Below are 18,002 nucleotides of genomic sequence, written 5' to 3' on the forward strand. Positions count from 1 at the left end.
ATAGAATTGCATGTTACTATTTATAGAATTGCATATTTCTATTGAATTGCGTGTTTCTATTTTTAAAAATTGCGTGTTACTATTTATAGAAATTGCGTGTTACTATTTATAGAATTGCGTGTTACTATTTTTAGAATTGGGTGTTTCTATTTATTGAATTGCGTGTTTTTATTTATAGAATTGCGTGTTTCTATTTTTAGAATTGCGTGTTACTATTCATAGAATTGCATGTTACTATTTATAGAATTGCGTGTTTCTATTTTTAGAATTGCGTGTAACTATTCATAGAATTGCATGTTACTATTTATAGAATTGCGTGTTACTATTTTTAGAATTGCGTGTTTCTATTTTTAGAATTGCGTGTTTCTATTTATAGAATTGTGCTATTTATAGAATTGTGTGTTTATTACTATTTATAGAATTGCGTGTTTCTATTTATAGAATTGCGTGTTTCTATTTATAGAATTACGTCTTTCTATTTGTTGAATTGTGTGTTTCTATTTATAGAATAGCGTGTTTCTATTTATAGAATTGCGTGTTTCTATTTATAGAATTGAGTGTTTCTATTCATATATATATATATACAAAATAGATAAACAAAACTAATGTGACAAGACAGACCGACTAAATTTATAAAAAGGAAACGTTAAGATATGTTCAAACCTTTCTGTGTTTGCTTTTAGAAAAAGGAAAAAGTCGAGCGTTGCCCCCGCCCGGCGGTGGCTCTTGTTACTTAAAGTCTTTGGTGCTTTTTTATGATGAATACTATGTTAACATTTGAAGGAATATTGCAGCAAATTATCTATAGATTTGATAACTTACTTTTTCACAAAAATTAAATAATGTAATTTACAGCTTTATTTTATGAGAAAAAATGATGCTATTTTTATCAAAACCAAAAGTACTGCAAAGTAATGCAGTAGCAGTACCACTTTTTATGACAGTAATGCAGAACCAGTACCAGTAGTAGCAAAGTTTTGTAAGAGTAATTCAGTATCAGTACCAGTACTTACAAAATCGCTGCAGTACATACTGCAGTACCAGTACCAGTAATGCAGCTCTGATTGTTTTGCAACAATGAACTACGGTGTAATGTATTGTTTTGCAACAATGAACAACGGTGTAATGTATTATTTAACAACAATGAACTACGGTGTAATGTATTGTTTAACAACAATGAACAGCGGTGTAATGTATTGTTTTACAACAATGAACAACGGTGTAATGTATTGTTTTACAACAATGAACTACGGTGTAATGTATTGTTTTACAACAATGAACAACGGTGTAATGTATTGTTTTACAACAATGAACTACGGTGTAATGTATTATTTTACAACAATGAACTACGGTGTAATGTATTATTTTACAACAATGAACAACGGTGTAATGTATTATTTTACAACAATGAACTACGGTGTAATGTATTGTTTTACAACAATGAACAACGGTGTAATGTATTGTTTTACAACAATGAACAACGGTGTAATGTATTGTTTTACAACAATGAACTACGGTGTAATGTATTATTTTACAACAATGAACTACGGTGTAATGTATTGTTTTACAACAATGAACAACGGTGTAATGTATTGTTTTACAACAATGAACTACGTTGTAATGTATTATTTTACAACAATGAACTACGGTGTAATGTATTGTTTTACAACAATGAACAACGGTGTAATGAATTGTTTTACAACAATGAACAACGGTGTAATGTATTGTTTTACAACAATGAACTACGGTGTAATGTATTGTTTCGCAACAATGAACAACGGTGTAATGTATTGTTTTACAACAATGAAGTACGGTGTAATGTATTGTTTGTGTGGCCATATATGTACTACTAGAATGCCTTTTAGAGGTCTTCACTTATTTATCACTGTTGCTCCTTATGGGTTTTAACTATTATTGTTGGAAATAAGTATAAGTTAGTGTTTAATAATTCATATTAACAAAAATAATTGGCCAAGCCTGCCGCAGGCAGGTGACCAATTATTTTTGTTAATGTGTATTAAACATTAACCTATTTAATGATCAACATTATTTTTTTCAACTCAAAACAATGCTTCTCTAAATCACCGATAGCTCCGCCCTTTCGCTCTACAAGATGTCTATTCTAACATGTCACATTTAGATAAGCTAAATAAATGGCCCTTTCAACATATAATTAGGCACATGTTTTACTGAAATGTCACAGAATTTATTCCTTTATCTACAGTACCTCTATCATGTTTCTATAAGATATCTGAAAAAATCTGAGAAAAATACATTAAGAGATTATTAATTGATATAAATTCGTTATTAGCTTACGTTTAAAATTCCTATTGATTTGCTCATTTGAAAAACAGTTGACTCTTTTTATTTTTCTGTTTGTCAATTTAGGTTTACAGGTGGAGGGGGTCTATTTTCAATGAATTTTCCAGCCAAAAATGTAAACATTGTATGGACTGTTAAAATGCAGTTCATTCCTATCGACTGAAAGAAAATAATGTTTTGGTTACTTTTTCTAGAAAATATAAAGTTTAAAACAGTCAGCAATTTATAACAGACATTTATCTTAGAGTTGAAAGGATATAAAAAAGTTACTATGTAATCATTTGTCTCTGCGTGCCCCACATGTATTATCTATGTAATAAATTAATTGATTGTATCCTCACATTTAGAAACACCTGACCTCCCTTAATTTTTTATGTTGGCATTGTTTTGCTAACCTAGATATTTTGCAATTCAGAGTGCGAACCACACCTCTAACTCCTCCCTAATATAATGCATTATTGAAATTTGTTAGACTGGTTAGACGACAGATTAAGTAAATTTTGTTTAGTTAGTACACATTAACCAAAGTTAGACTTAGCAGAAATTTGAAAAATACTTCAATGTGATTGGACAACAAATAATGTTGATCATTAAACTGGCAGAATGTTTCTGTTGACTCTTTATATTACTATAGTAAATTCTTAATAGATCCATCAACTTGTCATTTATTTGTTTGTATAAATGAGTTTTATAATAGTATCTCATTATTAATTCTCTGTAATCATTGAATAGAACGGTGTGATGGTTTGAACTAATTGAAATTACTGCGAATGTATTAGCTTGTAATCAAATTGTTTCACGATGATTACTTGGCATTTAGTTCTGAATAAATGTCGTTGTTGTTTTTTATGAAAGTTCACTGATAAAAAGCGAAAGTAATTAATTTACAATGGCAAAAATTCATTTAAAACGAATGTTTATTATAAACCTATAATCATTTTTGCGACGGACGCGCCCTCAGGTGCGTTCAGAGCTATGTCATCTACACATGGTATTTCGTCGGCTACAATTAATCGCGCAAGTGTCCTCAACCGAATAACAGCCCATGAAATAGTACATGAATTTGATCCTATGAAACTCCCATACTTTGTCGGAATATCTTAAAAACTTCCATATTTAGCCTTTTCATTTTCAAATTAAGTTATCCAAGTTAAAATATGAACGTATTTCATTACTAAAAACGCTGTAGCCCCGTAGTATTATTGCGCAATATGCAAATATAACTGCTGAAACGAGTGACCGCTGTCGAAAAAGTAGGACAGCAAATTATGCTATAATTAAGGAGTAAGCTCAATAATTCATAGAAATTACAAGTAGGAAATAAATATTTCTCCACTAAACAAAACATTTTTATTAACAGATCAAAAGTTTTTCGTGACTCTAGAATGACTCGCGCATTAATAAAAGAAGAACTGTTTTCGTGACTCATACCGCGGGTTTAGCTGAATATCCAGCAGTTATTAATAAATTATACTACAGTAAAATGGTTAGTATTATAAATATCTATTTAACAAGGGAGTTTTCAACACTTTACCACCCTGTAGTCTTTCATGGTAATCTTTATTGAAGGAAGTTATATTATCAGTTCTACTTCCGATTCTTGTGTTTTGTTTACATAATTTTCTAGGTCACGATATGAGTTAACCTGCTATGAGATTATAATAGCAGATAACACTATTCTAAAAATAGATTCTGCATCACCTACACATTATACATGTAATAAACCAGCGGATACTTACTTTGTTTACATGCAATACTTTACAAGAAATTCTATACAATTGTAAGAAGCAAACAAGTTGAAAATGGAATTTAGTGTGAGATTGAAAGGGACAACTTAACACTGTAGTGCTTAAGTGACATTTAAATTAAAATAAAAACGATGTGCTCTGGCCTCTACATCTTTACCCTGTGAATGAAAAAAAAATCTAAAAAAATACACCATTAATGAAAATTATTGCTGATGATTTTAACCAAAAATATTTTTAATGAGACATATCCAAGAGAAATAAAATACAAATGACTTATATTTTATTGTCTATATGCCCACTATGATATAACACGAAGCAATTCTAATTAACATTCTCTTTTATTTTAGAAATATTTCGTTGACAGTTTTTTCCTATTTACATATCATTTCTTGGAATAAATCGATAAGGACACTGATATACTGATTTACAAGTTTGACCAGAGTTTTTAGGCATACATTTCATTCTGTATTCAAAAATTTGGACTTGTTCTGCTTGAAAGTAGAAAATCTGAATTATATCAGAATGGGACACATAAAATATATTGCTCTACAAATCTTGAACTTTTATGGAACAAATTTTCTCTGTTATATCTTTTGTGTTTTTTTTTTGTCTAAAAAAGCCTTTATGTCTCTCCGGTTGCATGTCCGTCGCATTCAGTGCTGCAGCACTTTGGTTTTATTGGCGTCCGCGCCGAAGCGCGGCGCCCCTTTATGGAATGAAATCAGATTTTGTGAAAGGGCGACAGCAACTTCTCGAGCCTTTTAGTCGGTCATAATAAAAGCCGATCATTCCGATCGGTATGAGGGTGCTTGATTATTATCAATTAAAAATGAAATGTCGCGATATGTACAATGAATAGCGAACTGGAGGATTTCGCAATGCAAACATTTTCAAATGCAATAACCTTTTCCGTCTCTTCGGTTTTTTATTGATCATTTTGTAGTACACAGTGGGTTATCATCATGGTATGTTAAAATAGAATGATGAGTTGATGACCTAAATATTCCGAAAATCTATTTATAGAGGGATGTACTCCTATCGGTAATTCCGGCCTCTCCCGGTCTATTTTGACCGTGATACTAGTGACCGGCGAAAAGTATCACACGTTTATTATCCGGTCTCTCCCGGTTTTGGAGTAGATGTTTGATATCGTTACAGAACAGAACAAATATTTTACAGATAAATAAGCTTTTTTCCAAAATGAATGTTTGTCACTTAGTTTGGTTACAATAATTAATAAACATAGATCAACTCTCAAATTTATTGATTATTATTATATATAAACATACAATTCGCAAAAAAAACCAATAACAACAATAGAATGTTTCATTTTATCTATATGAGATAAAAACAATAAATATGTACAATAATTGTGAAAAAAGGTACATTTTTATGGTTTTAATATGACACTATCAACTTTGAAACATTTCATTTAATTTGTTATTCGTGTTTAGTAAAGATGCCGAGGAATTATTCAAAGTTACAAATTAGAATTTATTAATTATTTAATTGATTGATAATTTAAAAAATGATAAAGAAAAATACAAATGTACATGTACATGGTTTAAGAATAAACAATATTATATATTGAAAGATTAACCATAATTTACTGACTTTTTCCAGTTAAGTTTTGACTTATAATCGTCGGTCAATATTACATTTGAATTCTTAAAATTTATTTTACAATTTTAATAAAAAAAAGAGTAGTAAACGTAAAAAACTCAGTATTAAAATAGCACATACAAACACAAAAAAAGAGAGGAAAACAATATTCATAAAATCTGTATTTTTGTTATTAAAATAGATATTACAATTATTGTATAATAAACAATAATGCTCAACATGACATGGTAATATAACAAGTGTCATATTTTTACTAAGTGTGAACAGATATCTTAAGAGGGGGTCTTCGCTAATAGCGATTACAAAATAAGGGACAATTCCACAAGTGTGGTGTTGATCATGCGTTACACATGGGTATGGATTATAAATGATTGTATACATGTATATCCGTTGCTATTAATAACCACGATCATAAAGAAATAACAAGTAATATTCTAATCTTTAGCATGCCAATCAAAGTTCATAATGAACAATGTCTTCCTGGGGTCCGTTCATTTTGGTAAAAAACAATTAACCATTGAAAAGTTTATAAGAATATCTTGACATCATATGTCTACTAGTTCATCTTCACTTTCTGCATTTCTTGCTTGGACGCCCTTTGATGCTTTGCATCAATGCTTTTCTTGTTTCAACTTATCATACATTTTATTCCAGTCGTGTTCATTTGCTTCTGTCTTGTAAGACTATTGGTGGTGGGGGGGTGTGGTGGGGGCAATGCTGCATTTCTCGGGATATGTCTTTTTATTTTGGTAACTACATCTTTTTATTAGAAACGGTGTCAATGTTATTGGCGTCCGCGCCGAAGCGCGGCGCTCTTATGGAATGAGATCAGATTTTGTGAAAGGGCGACAGCAACTTCTCGAGCCTTTTAGTCGGTCAGAATAAAAGCCGAAAATTCCGATCGGTATGAGGGTGCTTGATTATTAAATAAGAATGAAATGTCGCGATATGTTACAATGAATTTTCGCAATGCAAACATTTACAAATGAAATAACCTTTTCCGTCAATAAATCGCGCTCTTCGGGGTTTTTTTATTTATCATTTTGTAGTACACAGTCGGTTATCATGTCATGGTATGTTATTGTTGTACATGTATCCTAGAATGATCAGTTGATGACCTAAATATTCCAAAAACCTATTTATAGATATATCTTTTTATCACTCCTATCGGTAAATGCCGGTCTCTCCCGGTCTATTTTGACCAGGATTTACTAGTGACCGGCGAATAGTACCACACGTTTATTGTCCGGTCTCTCCCGATTTTGGAGTAGATGTTTGATATCGTTACAATTGGAAAAAAAACAACAATAGCATGTTTCATTTTATCTATATGAGATAAAAACAATAAATATGTACACGGATTTATATGTAATATAAATCCGTGATATGTACAATAATTGAGAAAAAGGTACATTTTTTATGGTATTAAAATGACATTATCAACTTTGAAACATTTTATTTAATTATTCAATTTGTTATCCGTGTTTAGTAAAGATGCCGAGGAATTATTCAAAGTTACAAATTAGATTTTATGAATTATTCAATTGATCGATAATTTAAAAAATGATAAAGAAAAATACAATGTACATGTACATGGTTTAAGAATAAACAATATTATATATTGAAAGATAAACCATAATTTACTGACTTTTTCCAGTTAAGCTTTTACTTATAATCGTCGGTCAATATGACAATTGAATTCTTAAAATTTATTTTACAATTTTAATAAAAAAGAGTAGTAAAAACTCAGTATTAAAATAGCACATAAAACACAAAAAAGAATAAAAGAAAACAATATTCATAAAATTTGTATTTTTTTTAAATTAAAATTAATAGATATTACAATTATTGTATAATAAACAATTATGCTCAACATGATCAACATGGTAATATAACCAGTGTCATATTTTTACTAACTTAAAGTGTGAACAGATACCTTAATTAAGGGGGTCTTCGCTAATAGCGATAACATGTACATAATAAGGGACAAATGTGTGGTACGTGTTGATCATGCGTTACACATATGGATTATAAATGATTGCATACATGTATATCCGTTGCTATTAATAACCACGATCATAAAGAAATAACAAGTAATATTCTAATCTCTAGCATGCCAATCAAAGTTCATAATGAACAATGTCTTTCGTCCGCTCATTCATAAGTGGTATACATTTCTGGTAGTTTATAAGAATATCTTGTCATCATATGTGTACTAGTTCATCTTCACTTGCTGCATTTCTTGCTTGGACGCCCTTTGATGCTTTGCATCAATGCTTTTCTTGTATACGTACTGTATTAAGATAAGATATTTAGACAGTGAAGACAGCTCTGTATAATGAAGTATTAATTGATTGTTTTTGCGGAACTTTTGCTAAGCGGAGACTAATATAAATACTTCGACTTGCCTATTAACAAGATAGCAATATGATATAAAACATTCATTGGACATAAAGATCATACGACACGTTCTCGGTTATTTTCTTATTATTATATCAATTAGAAATATTCAAATAAAACTATTTAAACAGTAATACATGAGATTCTCAAACAGAATTTTAAATTTTAAAACTTGATCATTTAATTTATAAGATAATGAACAGTATTGTTAAGCGTATATACCATGTGTTTTACAAATACAACAGCTACAGGGTGAGCTGTTATAAACTGAGTTGCAAAAGAAAGTTTACACTTGCTTCCTAAGAAATTCTGCATACTAATTTAATCACAATGTTAATAATTTGGTATCAAAATTTGCAAAAATGTATTTTCTACACGATGGTTTACTTTTAATTAAAATCTGATTCTGATAGGAATTTTGTTCAACGTGTAAATAGCGGAGAGGTAAAAAGTAAAGTTGCAGACTTGTGTTGTTAATGAACACTAGCTTGTTGTCTTTAGTATCGTGACAGCTAATTATTTTGTGGTGACCACCCCCTCTACATGACCACACGTGTTTTTGACCGCATGGACGGAATTAACGTCATATGGAGCCGGCTCGAATGGTGTTCCATTTCAGAATCTTGCTATGCAAAGGAAAAAAAAAGTTTTCCATTAGGGAAAATCGGCTGGTCAAACCATATATGGTTTCATACAAATACAAGAATAATTGTTGACTTCCGTTTTAAGGAAAGCTATGATTAGATTCATGGTGTACAATTAGATATTAAAGTGTAATTAACCCTTTACCTCATATATACGCGAAACAACGCACTTTCGACCCCCCCCCCAATCTTTTAGGCCTCAAATAGTGAAAAAATGTCCTATTTTGGCCCCAAACACATGTTTTCGTTTGAGAAATGTTGATAAAAAAGTGACCACTTTTTCGGCGCCGCCCCCCCCATCCAAAAGGTACATCAAGTGGTTGCCAGAAAGGGGATGTGCCCCCTTCTGTTTGGGGGTTTGAAGGGGCGGCAGTCCCCCTCATCGTCAAGAAAATTTTGGACTTGTGAGAGGCTAAAAATGACACCAGATCGATCATAAGGTAACGTGTAACCAACGCTGAAAAGCATTTGACTCTATCTCAATCCATTGAGAAGTTGCAGCACTTTGAAATCAATTTTGATGGAAAAAGCCAACGCAAAATAATGATTTTGGGCAATTTTGAGATGTCCCCTCCCTCGTTGCCATGGTAACAGGAAATTTAAGTCTGAGCATGTTGTTACAAAGGCAATGGTCCAGTCAACATTTGTGCCAAGATTGATTAGTGTTGAAGTAGTTTTATAGCAATTTGAACTTGTAACGGGAGATTTTTCAATGAAAACAGCCATTTTTCACAAATTCTCATGAAGTAATGGGTTAAAGATTTTGACAAGGGTACATTCACAAAATTTATTGACCATAATTATCATTTCCTACCTAAGATACAATACTCTTGACTATAAATTGTCATGCAATCATTCCAGATAAATATTGGTACCAAAGAACTATTTTTCTTTAATCTAATTTTACATCTTAAAATAAATGTGAACCTACAGATTTGTATATTGGCAACGAAATGTTCTACAAAGCAAAGTAATGAACTATCTTGATCAAATTTCATGTTGATTCATCGAAGAGAATTTGCAGGATTTTTTTTTATTATTTTCTTTTCATTTGGAAATATGTAGTATTCCGTTTTTATATGAATTTGAATACCAGTCTTTTGTGTTTTTCTTGTTATCTGTTTAGGAACTTACATGTTAGCAATAATAATAATAAACAACAGAAACAACAACTTCATCATCATCATCATTATCATAAACAACAACAACAACAACTTCATCATCATCATCATTATCATAAACAACAACAACAACAACTTCATCATCATCATCATTATCATAAACAACAACAACAACAACTTCATCATCATCATCATCATTATCATAAACAACAACAACAACTTCATCATCTTCATCATTATCATAAACAACAACAACTTCATCATCATTATCATAAACAACAACAACAACAACAACTTCATCATCATTATTATCATTATCATAAACAACAACAACTTCATCATCATCATCATTATCATAAACAACAACAACAACAACAACAACAACAACAACAACAACAACTTCATCATCATCATTATCATTATCATAAACAACAACAACTTCATCATGATCATCATCATCATTATCATAAACAACAACAACAACAACAACAACAACTTCATCATCATCATCATCATCATTTTCATATACAACGACAACAATAACAACCGGAACATTATCATCATCAATATCATCACTATATCATTTGATGTACTCTTTAGTTCTTTATTACTGTCCACGGTGTCAATACTCGGTTATTGTCAAATTCTTACTAAACACTATAATCATCTATAATTCATTTTTAACTAATCGTGTAATATCTAAATATTTTCAGTCTTTCAGAGCACAACGGTAATGAAATACAAATTAAATTATGAACGATAGACTAAGCGACAATTCGATTAGCGGATCAGTTTCACAATCAATAAAGCGTCGTGAATACAAATAGCCCCACAAATGATACTGTTGCCACATATCACATACATACGAATTATAAACGAATTATATGAATAGGACAAATTTTATTCTTATTATTTATATGTACTGTACAACGCCGTTGAATATTGTTAAATAGAAACAGGCGTTTAATTAAATAAAAAGTTTCAAGTTTCAATAGGACAAATAGATAAAAAAAACCAACACAATACGAATTATATATAAATGTGATAAACGCAGAGAAATTCAATTTTGAAATACTGAAGATCAAGCTGAAACCAGTCTGACTGACAAAAAAGATGTTTTGTCAAATTTGCCATGTATAATTAGCACGCACGACACACTTGGCACGCGCACGATATTTTGAAGAAAAGAAACACAGAAACAAAGATACACGCACACAAATATGAGGCTATATGATTGCTACGTTTACATGTTGCATTGTGCGATTTGTTTACGCTAGTTGTAAAATGGACACAAATTAAACACACACTAAAACTAACAAAAAACAACAACAAAAAACAATAAAAAAACAACAACAAAACAAAAACAAAAAACCATCTCTTTCACTATAATTGTAGTCAAGAAATGAACTTATGCTCTAATTCAATTCTTTCAACTGAGCATAAATCATTTACAAGCTTAAGCCCATCAACTTACATATACTACACTACAACAAAACAAATAAACAATTTATATTCAATTGGCTAAGAGCGATTGTTCCAGCCGTTTATTTGACGAGTTTATACACAGAAAGAAACATAACTTATTCGTATCAAAACCACTATGACATTATACAAATGACGGGTTAAACTTAAACTGATTTCGTATCATTCAACGAAAAATTAAAACAAACATATTTACTCATTAGATGTAATTCATGACAGGCATATAGGTCGTTAACTAACAAAAATGGAAACCCATACAACAAATAACAGAACATCTTTAATTGAAAAATCGAATTCACAAAGAAAACTTGACTGTTAGACACATGTTTTCGGCACATGATTAAAGATAATTAGTAATTTGATAAAATGACCCTGTTACTTTGTTCTACAAAAACAAAAACGAGAAAAATTTACAAGAAAAATGCCTCTTAAATTTAAATAATAATCACTCCTTTATTCAATGTTTGAATTTACAATAAAGTATACACATACAAAAATACAATCATATAATATATTCATGAACTCTTAAAACGGGATGCTGCGAGCAGGCCACCCAACCCTAACTCCTTTTACTTATTTTTAGGAGGGGGAGGTGGGAAGATCCTGTGGCTCAAGACCAGCATGGACGTCTTCTCGTCCCCCGAAACATCTATTTATTTTTTTTTTTAAACAAGCATTCCTGGCATATCATACATCAGAATCTGAAACTAGAAAAACAAGATTGTTTATATGCATTGATTTTTAAATACTATATTTATACACAGTGATTGAAAAAACCGTGTATCTTACGACATTATAATCTACATAAACTACCGTTATTTTCTAAATAATGTAAAGTTAAGATAAAACTCGTCTGAACAGCCGAAAAGCAAATCCTCGAATGATTATTTTACACACATATAGTACATATACATGTATCATACTTTTCACGTGCACATCCCCGCCAAAATCAAACACAGGCGAAAATTATAACCCAGCTCAACCATGTACGCGGTAAGTTGCCTGGCAACGTGTGTAAATACATTTATGCTCTAATTCAATTCTTTCAACCGAGCATAAATCATTTACAAGCTTAAGCCCATCAACTTACATATACTACACTACAACAAAACAAATAAACAATTTATATTCAATTGGCTAAGAGCGATTGTTCCAGCGTCGAATTTTAAAGAACGGGACAAATAACGCTATTATAGTCTGATCCTATTGACCTGTCAATTTTGAATACATTAGCACTCATTTAAATATTCGATGTCACTTCGGTTCTGTCCGTGTAGTTTACGAGAATTAATATGGAGTAAATAACTAATGTTATGAAAAGTCAGACCAGCTTTATGCATAGGCCATGTCAAATCCGCGATAGCAGAGACGATAGAGTGATTGTCTAATATATGTCTAATATAGGTATGTAGTTCGATCCCTACTTTTGCCGTTGTTTTAAGGCCTACTCTTTTTCTTTATTTTTGCAGTATATTTTCATGAAAATGGCCGAGTGCTTATTGTCTACACATATATGAATCAACTAAGAAATATTGTCTCAATTTGTATTGTGTTTTACGCCATTGAAATGACATTTTCTAATTTTAATCCGAATTCATTATAAATTTTAATTCTGAAAGCATGTTATTTAAAAGGAATTTAATCGCTAAACATATTTAATCAAAACGAGCAACATAACAAGCAAATATAGTTCCGATAATGTTGAAAATAGTTATAAGAAGAAGAAGCAGGAAAAAAAAGCAAAAAAAAAAAAAAAAAAAAAAAAAAAAAAAAAAAAACATTGGAGGTACGCGGTCTCGGTCTCACAACAATTAGGACACTTAGAAATCATTAACCTGTAGCTTACCCAATTCCGCTATACCGCTCAGTATAATTGCTCCATAGGCACAAATTATATTTAATCAAATCTCACTGAGTACATCTCACGGAAATTACCGAAAATCTTTCGAAGATTAATATATTGTGTGCATTGACCGTGTAATTAGTATGGAATTGACAGGTTAATAAAACCAAACAATAACTGAAACGAAACTGAATTACAATCCTAGATTTTTAAAACGCTGAGAATCGAATTAATATCCTCAGACACATAACTGTCTTTCGCATGCTCACTTTTCCATCCCCCGTGCTTTTTAATAAGTCTATCACATACATTATTAACAGCGTTTTAAACTGCGAGTCCCATAATCATTAGCGTTTAAGCCTACTTCGACAAGCATGTCACGTAACAGTTCCCTAACTCGAGTATAAGATAAGCAACCTCATTTCTTCAATCTAAAAGAGTTAGTTTTCTAACATGAAGGTAAAGACCGAAAAACATGTTCTTCACTATCGTTTGATAAATCAGAATTTGAAAAATAAAGTTGTAATGTTGTATATGGACATGTAACAACAGTTGATTTTGAAATAACAACTGAAGAACCACGACTTAACTGATCAGTTTTACTAGACCGTATGTACAATATTAAGTATGCGGATGCGGATGCGCAGGCTGGTCTGAGTCCATGCTGGTCGCAAACCCATTAGGTTGGTTTTGTCGTGACGCGGCTCAATTATCATCATTGAATGTAATAACATCAGTACATCTTAAATTTAACAGTTCTCCGATCCTCAAAATCCTGAAAACCCTATGATTACAATTGAAACTGATCTTAAATGATATAAAGAACAATTATCTTTGTCATGTAATAAAAACATACACGTATCTCCAATAATTTCTGCAAAAATAGGTGTTTTTTTGTTTTTGTTTTTTTTTGCACATAAGCATATGTCCTGACCCTTCCGGTCATACTTGGGCCCTTCCGGCCATACTTAGGCCCTTCCGGCCAGACTTAGGCCCTTCCGGCCAGACTTTGGTCCTTCCGACCGTCTACCCATGAAACTTAATAGTCCTTCCGGTAATACTTGATTACAAATTTAACGTGATAATTATTTTAATGATCTGGAATCAAGTTTAACTGCCAAAACAAACCCCTTTAACTTTCTAGAACCAAAAAGAGTTCTTTTGTTTTTACCATGAACATTTATTTTTCTGTCACAAAATTCTGAGACATCCTTAACATAGTTTTTCCCTGTAAAACTGTTATCTTCAAATAACAAAAGACCAGTAATCAGCGGACAGCCACCTTAGTACAATCAGAACACCCATAGCTTTACACACTTTCACGTGTTTACTTGTTTTGCAGACTCAACTGACTAAACTAAACTTACCATTTATGAACCTTCTGTTCGCTTTCTTTGCTTCATTGCGCTGTTTGATAATGGACGCAGCTGCTTTCTCAGCCTTTTTAATTCTCTTTAAATCCTCATCATCGCTGGCTAAATCGTCTTGCTCATATTCGTGTACAGTAAACCAACCACTAGGTGACTTGTCTGCCAGTTTTTTATCAGTTTATTGCGACGTTCAATCTTTTTCTTAGCAGTCTCACACAACTCGAGCACCTCACTGTGTTCCCCTGACTCAATCTGTCCGCTAATTTGAACAATGCAATCCAACAGCTCACAGTTATGATCCAACTGTATCTGATTCCCTTTGTTTTTCAAAACAGTGGATTTTTGAGTTTTGGCAACACTTCCTTTGCATATCTCTCTCTTAAAAGCTGCAAAACTTAGCATCAAAATACGATTTTATGTCATATAAAACTGTCCGAGTTCATTCTTGAATTTAGATGTAAAGTTAAGATAAAACTCGTCTGAACAGCCGAAAAGCAAATCCTCGAATGATTATTTTACACACATATAGTACATATACATGTATCATACTTTTCACGTGCACATCCCCGCCAAAATCAAACACAGGCGAAAAATTAAATAAACCAGCTCAACCATGTCGCCGGTAAGTTGCCTGGCAACGTGTGTAAATACATTTATAGCGTAAGGTAAAATCGTAATGTAATATAAACTAAATGACTACCTAACAATTACAAACGTGAAAAATTGCCCGTATTCAGGAAAACGATATTTAATCTCAATTTTCTCGACTCCAAACTCCACAAAAAAAGGTCTCTCAGATAAACACGGAGTAGACTTAAACGATAAGTAATTCAACAATGTGGCCAGAAAGTGGTATTCGTTTTGTTTACTCAACCGGAGACTTCAAAAGTTGACCGAATAACATCATTCAATATACATTGTAAAAGTGTAACCATGTAGTGTAAAAGAGTGTATTTCACCGAAGTGGAAAAAAAAGTTAAAATTATTAATTACATGTATTAAAAATCTTAATGTAAAGGAAACCAGAATAGCCAAACAATGTTGGAAAACCTGAAAGACAGGACGATAAAGAAAGTAGTGAAAGGCTTCTGAAAGGCATTTAGAACTAAAACATACATTTGAATAGCGTTAACTTTATTTTGAAAGTAGCATCGATTTTTTATGTAAATGAAAAGCATTTTCAATACACACTTGTGTTTTCTTTTCTTAATCATCTTATGACATTTTTAAAGGCCCATTATGCCGCAGAAATTCTATCATTTTATTTCTCAAAATTTTTCAATTCTGGTATCTTGTAAAACAGTTCTGAACTATCCCCCCTTTTTGCAAAGGGTATAATCATACACTGTTTGATTGTGATGCTTGAATACCTGATGACTGAAGCGGTCGAAACATTATACATGTACAGTTAAATATTAAAGTTACAAAGTGGATCTAAATAATGGAACACCATTACTCGTTTAGTAAAATATATAAATCATGCTAAACAAATGTCAAAAGATTTAATAGTTTTTTTTAATTAAAATACTCAGACGTCATCAATGTTGACTTTATTCATGACGCCATGGAGATATTTTTCTGTCATGTTTCCTTTGAAATATCTTTAAATGTACAGATTGGGAATTCTATGTCAATCTCAAAATTCAAAGAGTGTGATATAAATTGTATCTAACTGTTATTTTTATATTTTAAAAATGAATCAATAAATATTTAAATGGCATTTGTTTAAAACATAAATATTTATATAAGCCTATATTTAGACGTATAAGACAAATCATCCGAGGACTTGAGTCCAGAATCATCTACGGTCAGAATGACAAACACATTTTCATGGAATAAAAGAACTTCAAGAAATTTCCAAGTTGAAATCGTATAAATTCACTTCTTTTTGGCATAAGTACTGATATCTCGTGAGCTGAATACACTCTTAGAGTTATAACAGATCATACTACTTGTATCATTCCGAGTATAATATATACACACTCCTTTTAACATCAAATTTCTGATAAAATTGAACTTGTGACATAAATTAAATGGGATCTTCTTTTCCCTTTAAGATCTTTTCCTAAAAATACTTTTAGGTCGCGAAATATGATGCATTTACATGAAAGGGGGAAAAATTTTAAATTCAAAAATAAACACTCAAAACAAAATTTGGTTTTCCCAAGTATTATCAAATTTTGGGGAAACACCTCAAGGTAGCCCTTCCTAATCTCACAGTTTCCAATTTACCTGATTTTCCCATTTGGGACATTTTAACTTTATAATCAATCCCCAATTTTTATTTAAAATTTGGGGGACTGCCCCTTTGACCTTTAGAAAATTTAAGGTTTACTAAATGATTTAGTGAAAAATATCGTTTTCTAAATAGGGGCCCAAGAAAAATAATATTGTATTTGAATGAGAAACAATTTTGAATTCTCCGTAGAGAGTTCAGCTATTGATTGTTGGCTGTTTTAAAATAAGTAGAGTTATGATACAGTATGTAAAGTATATTTGCTTGTTAAGGCCCGTATTCAGAATCAATACTTTCAATGCCTCTTTCTATTTTAATTCTTTAAAAATAATTAAAAAATATTTAAAGTTGCACTTAACGTATATATATATATATATATATATACATCTTATGATGGTAAAAATGTAAACAATGTAGTATTTTGACTTCCATACAAAATGATAATGCAATATGATTATAACTTTCGCAAAACTTGAAATTTTGAGAAATAAAATGATAGAATTTCTGAGGCATAATGGGCCTTTAAAAATGTAATAAGATGATTAAAAAAAAGAAAACAAAATTGTGTATTGCAAAAAAATTCATTGACCTAAAGAATTGGATGTTACTTTCAAAATATAGTTTACGCTATTGAATTTTTTTTCAGTTCTAAATACCTGTTAGAAGCCTTTCACTACTTTCTTTAGCTTCCCTTTTTCGTCCTGTCTTATAGGTTATCCAACATTATTTTGCTTGGCATTAACTACTTGAAAACTATTAAATTCTCTTTAAAATTCTCCTTGTGCTTTTGTTTTATCAGTCATGTATTTAAAATCTTTTTTTTTTTTACATAATTAATTCGTGAGTTATAGTCGAGATTGAGATCAAGTATCGTTTCTGAATACGGGCCTTGTTCATGTGTAAGATATTCTGCCGTTTGACTAACGTTATTTCTAGATGTTTTTTGGGAATAAATGCCGACTGAATAATATTGTATAGATTTAGTATTAAAGATTTTCACTTGGAGTCAGATAATATGAAATATTAAAGGATATTATATTCTTTGCTATTATAAAAAAAAATGGATTCCCAGTTAAAAATCGTAGAAATAGTTTTAAAATTTTGTTCTGGGTGGACTTTTATATAATGTTAGTGAAATATCTTATTAACTTATTTTCCAACTATCGTCACCTTAATACTTTTGTTGTGAATGTTCTTTAAGAATATCCTTTTT

General features: G+C 31.1%; 1 protein-coding gene and 1 long non-coding RNA gene across 2 annotated transcripts in view; one reads left to right on the plus strand and one right to left on the minus strand.

Annotated features, from left to right (window-relative positions):
- Positions 1-18,002, plus strand: part of LOC132756437 (uncharacterized) — a 73,707-nt gene that overhangs the window by 18,870 nt on the left and 36,835 nt on the right. The window lies entirely within an intron of this gene.
- Positions 11,994-14,954, minus strand: LOC132756445 (uncharacterized). Its single transcript, XR_009629328.1, has 2 exons — positions 14,551-14,954; positions 11,994-12,047 (listed from the first exon to the last, which is right to left on the minus strand). It is a non-coding gene; the product is annotated as an uncharacterized LOC132756445 (long non-coding RNA).

Source organism: Ruditapes philippinarum, unplaced genomic scaffold, assembly GCF_026571515.1.
Source record: "Ruditapes philippinarum isolate M1 unplaced genomic scaffold, ASM2657151v2 ctg789_1_1_1_1, whole genome shotgun sequence".
Classification (NCBI taxonomy): Eukaryota; Metazoa; Mollusca; class Bivalvia; order Venerida; family Veneridae; genus Ruditapes; species Ruditapes philippinarum.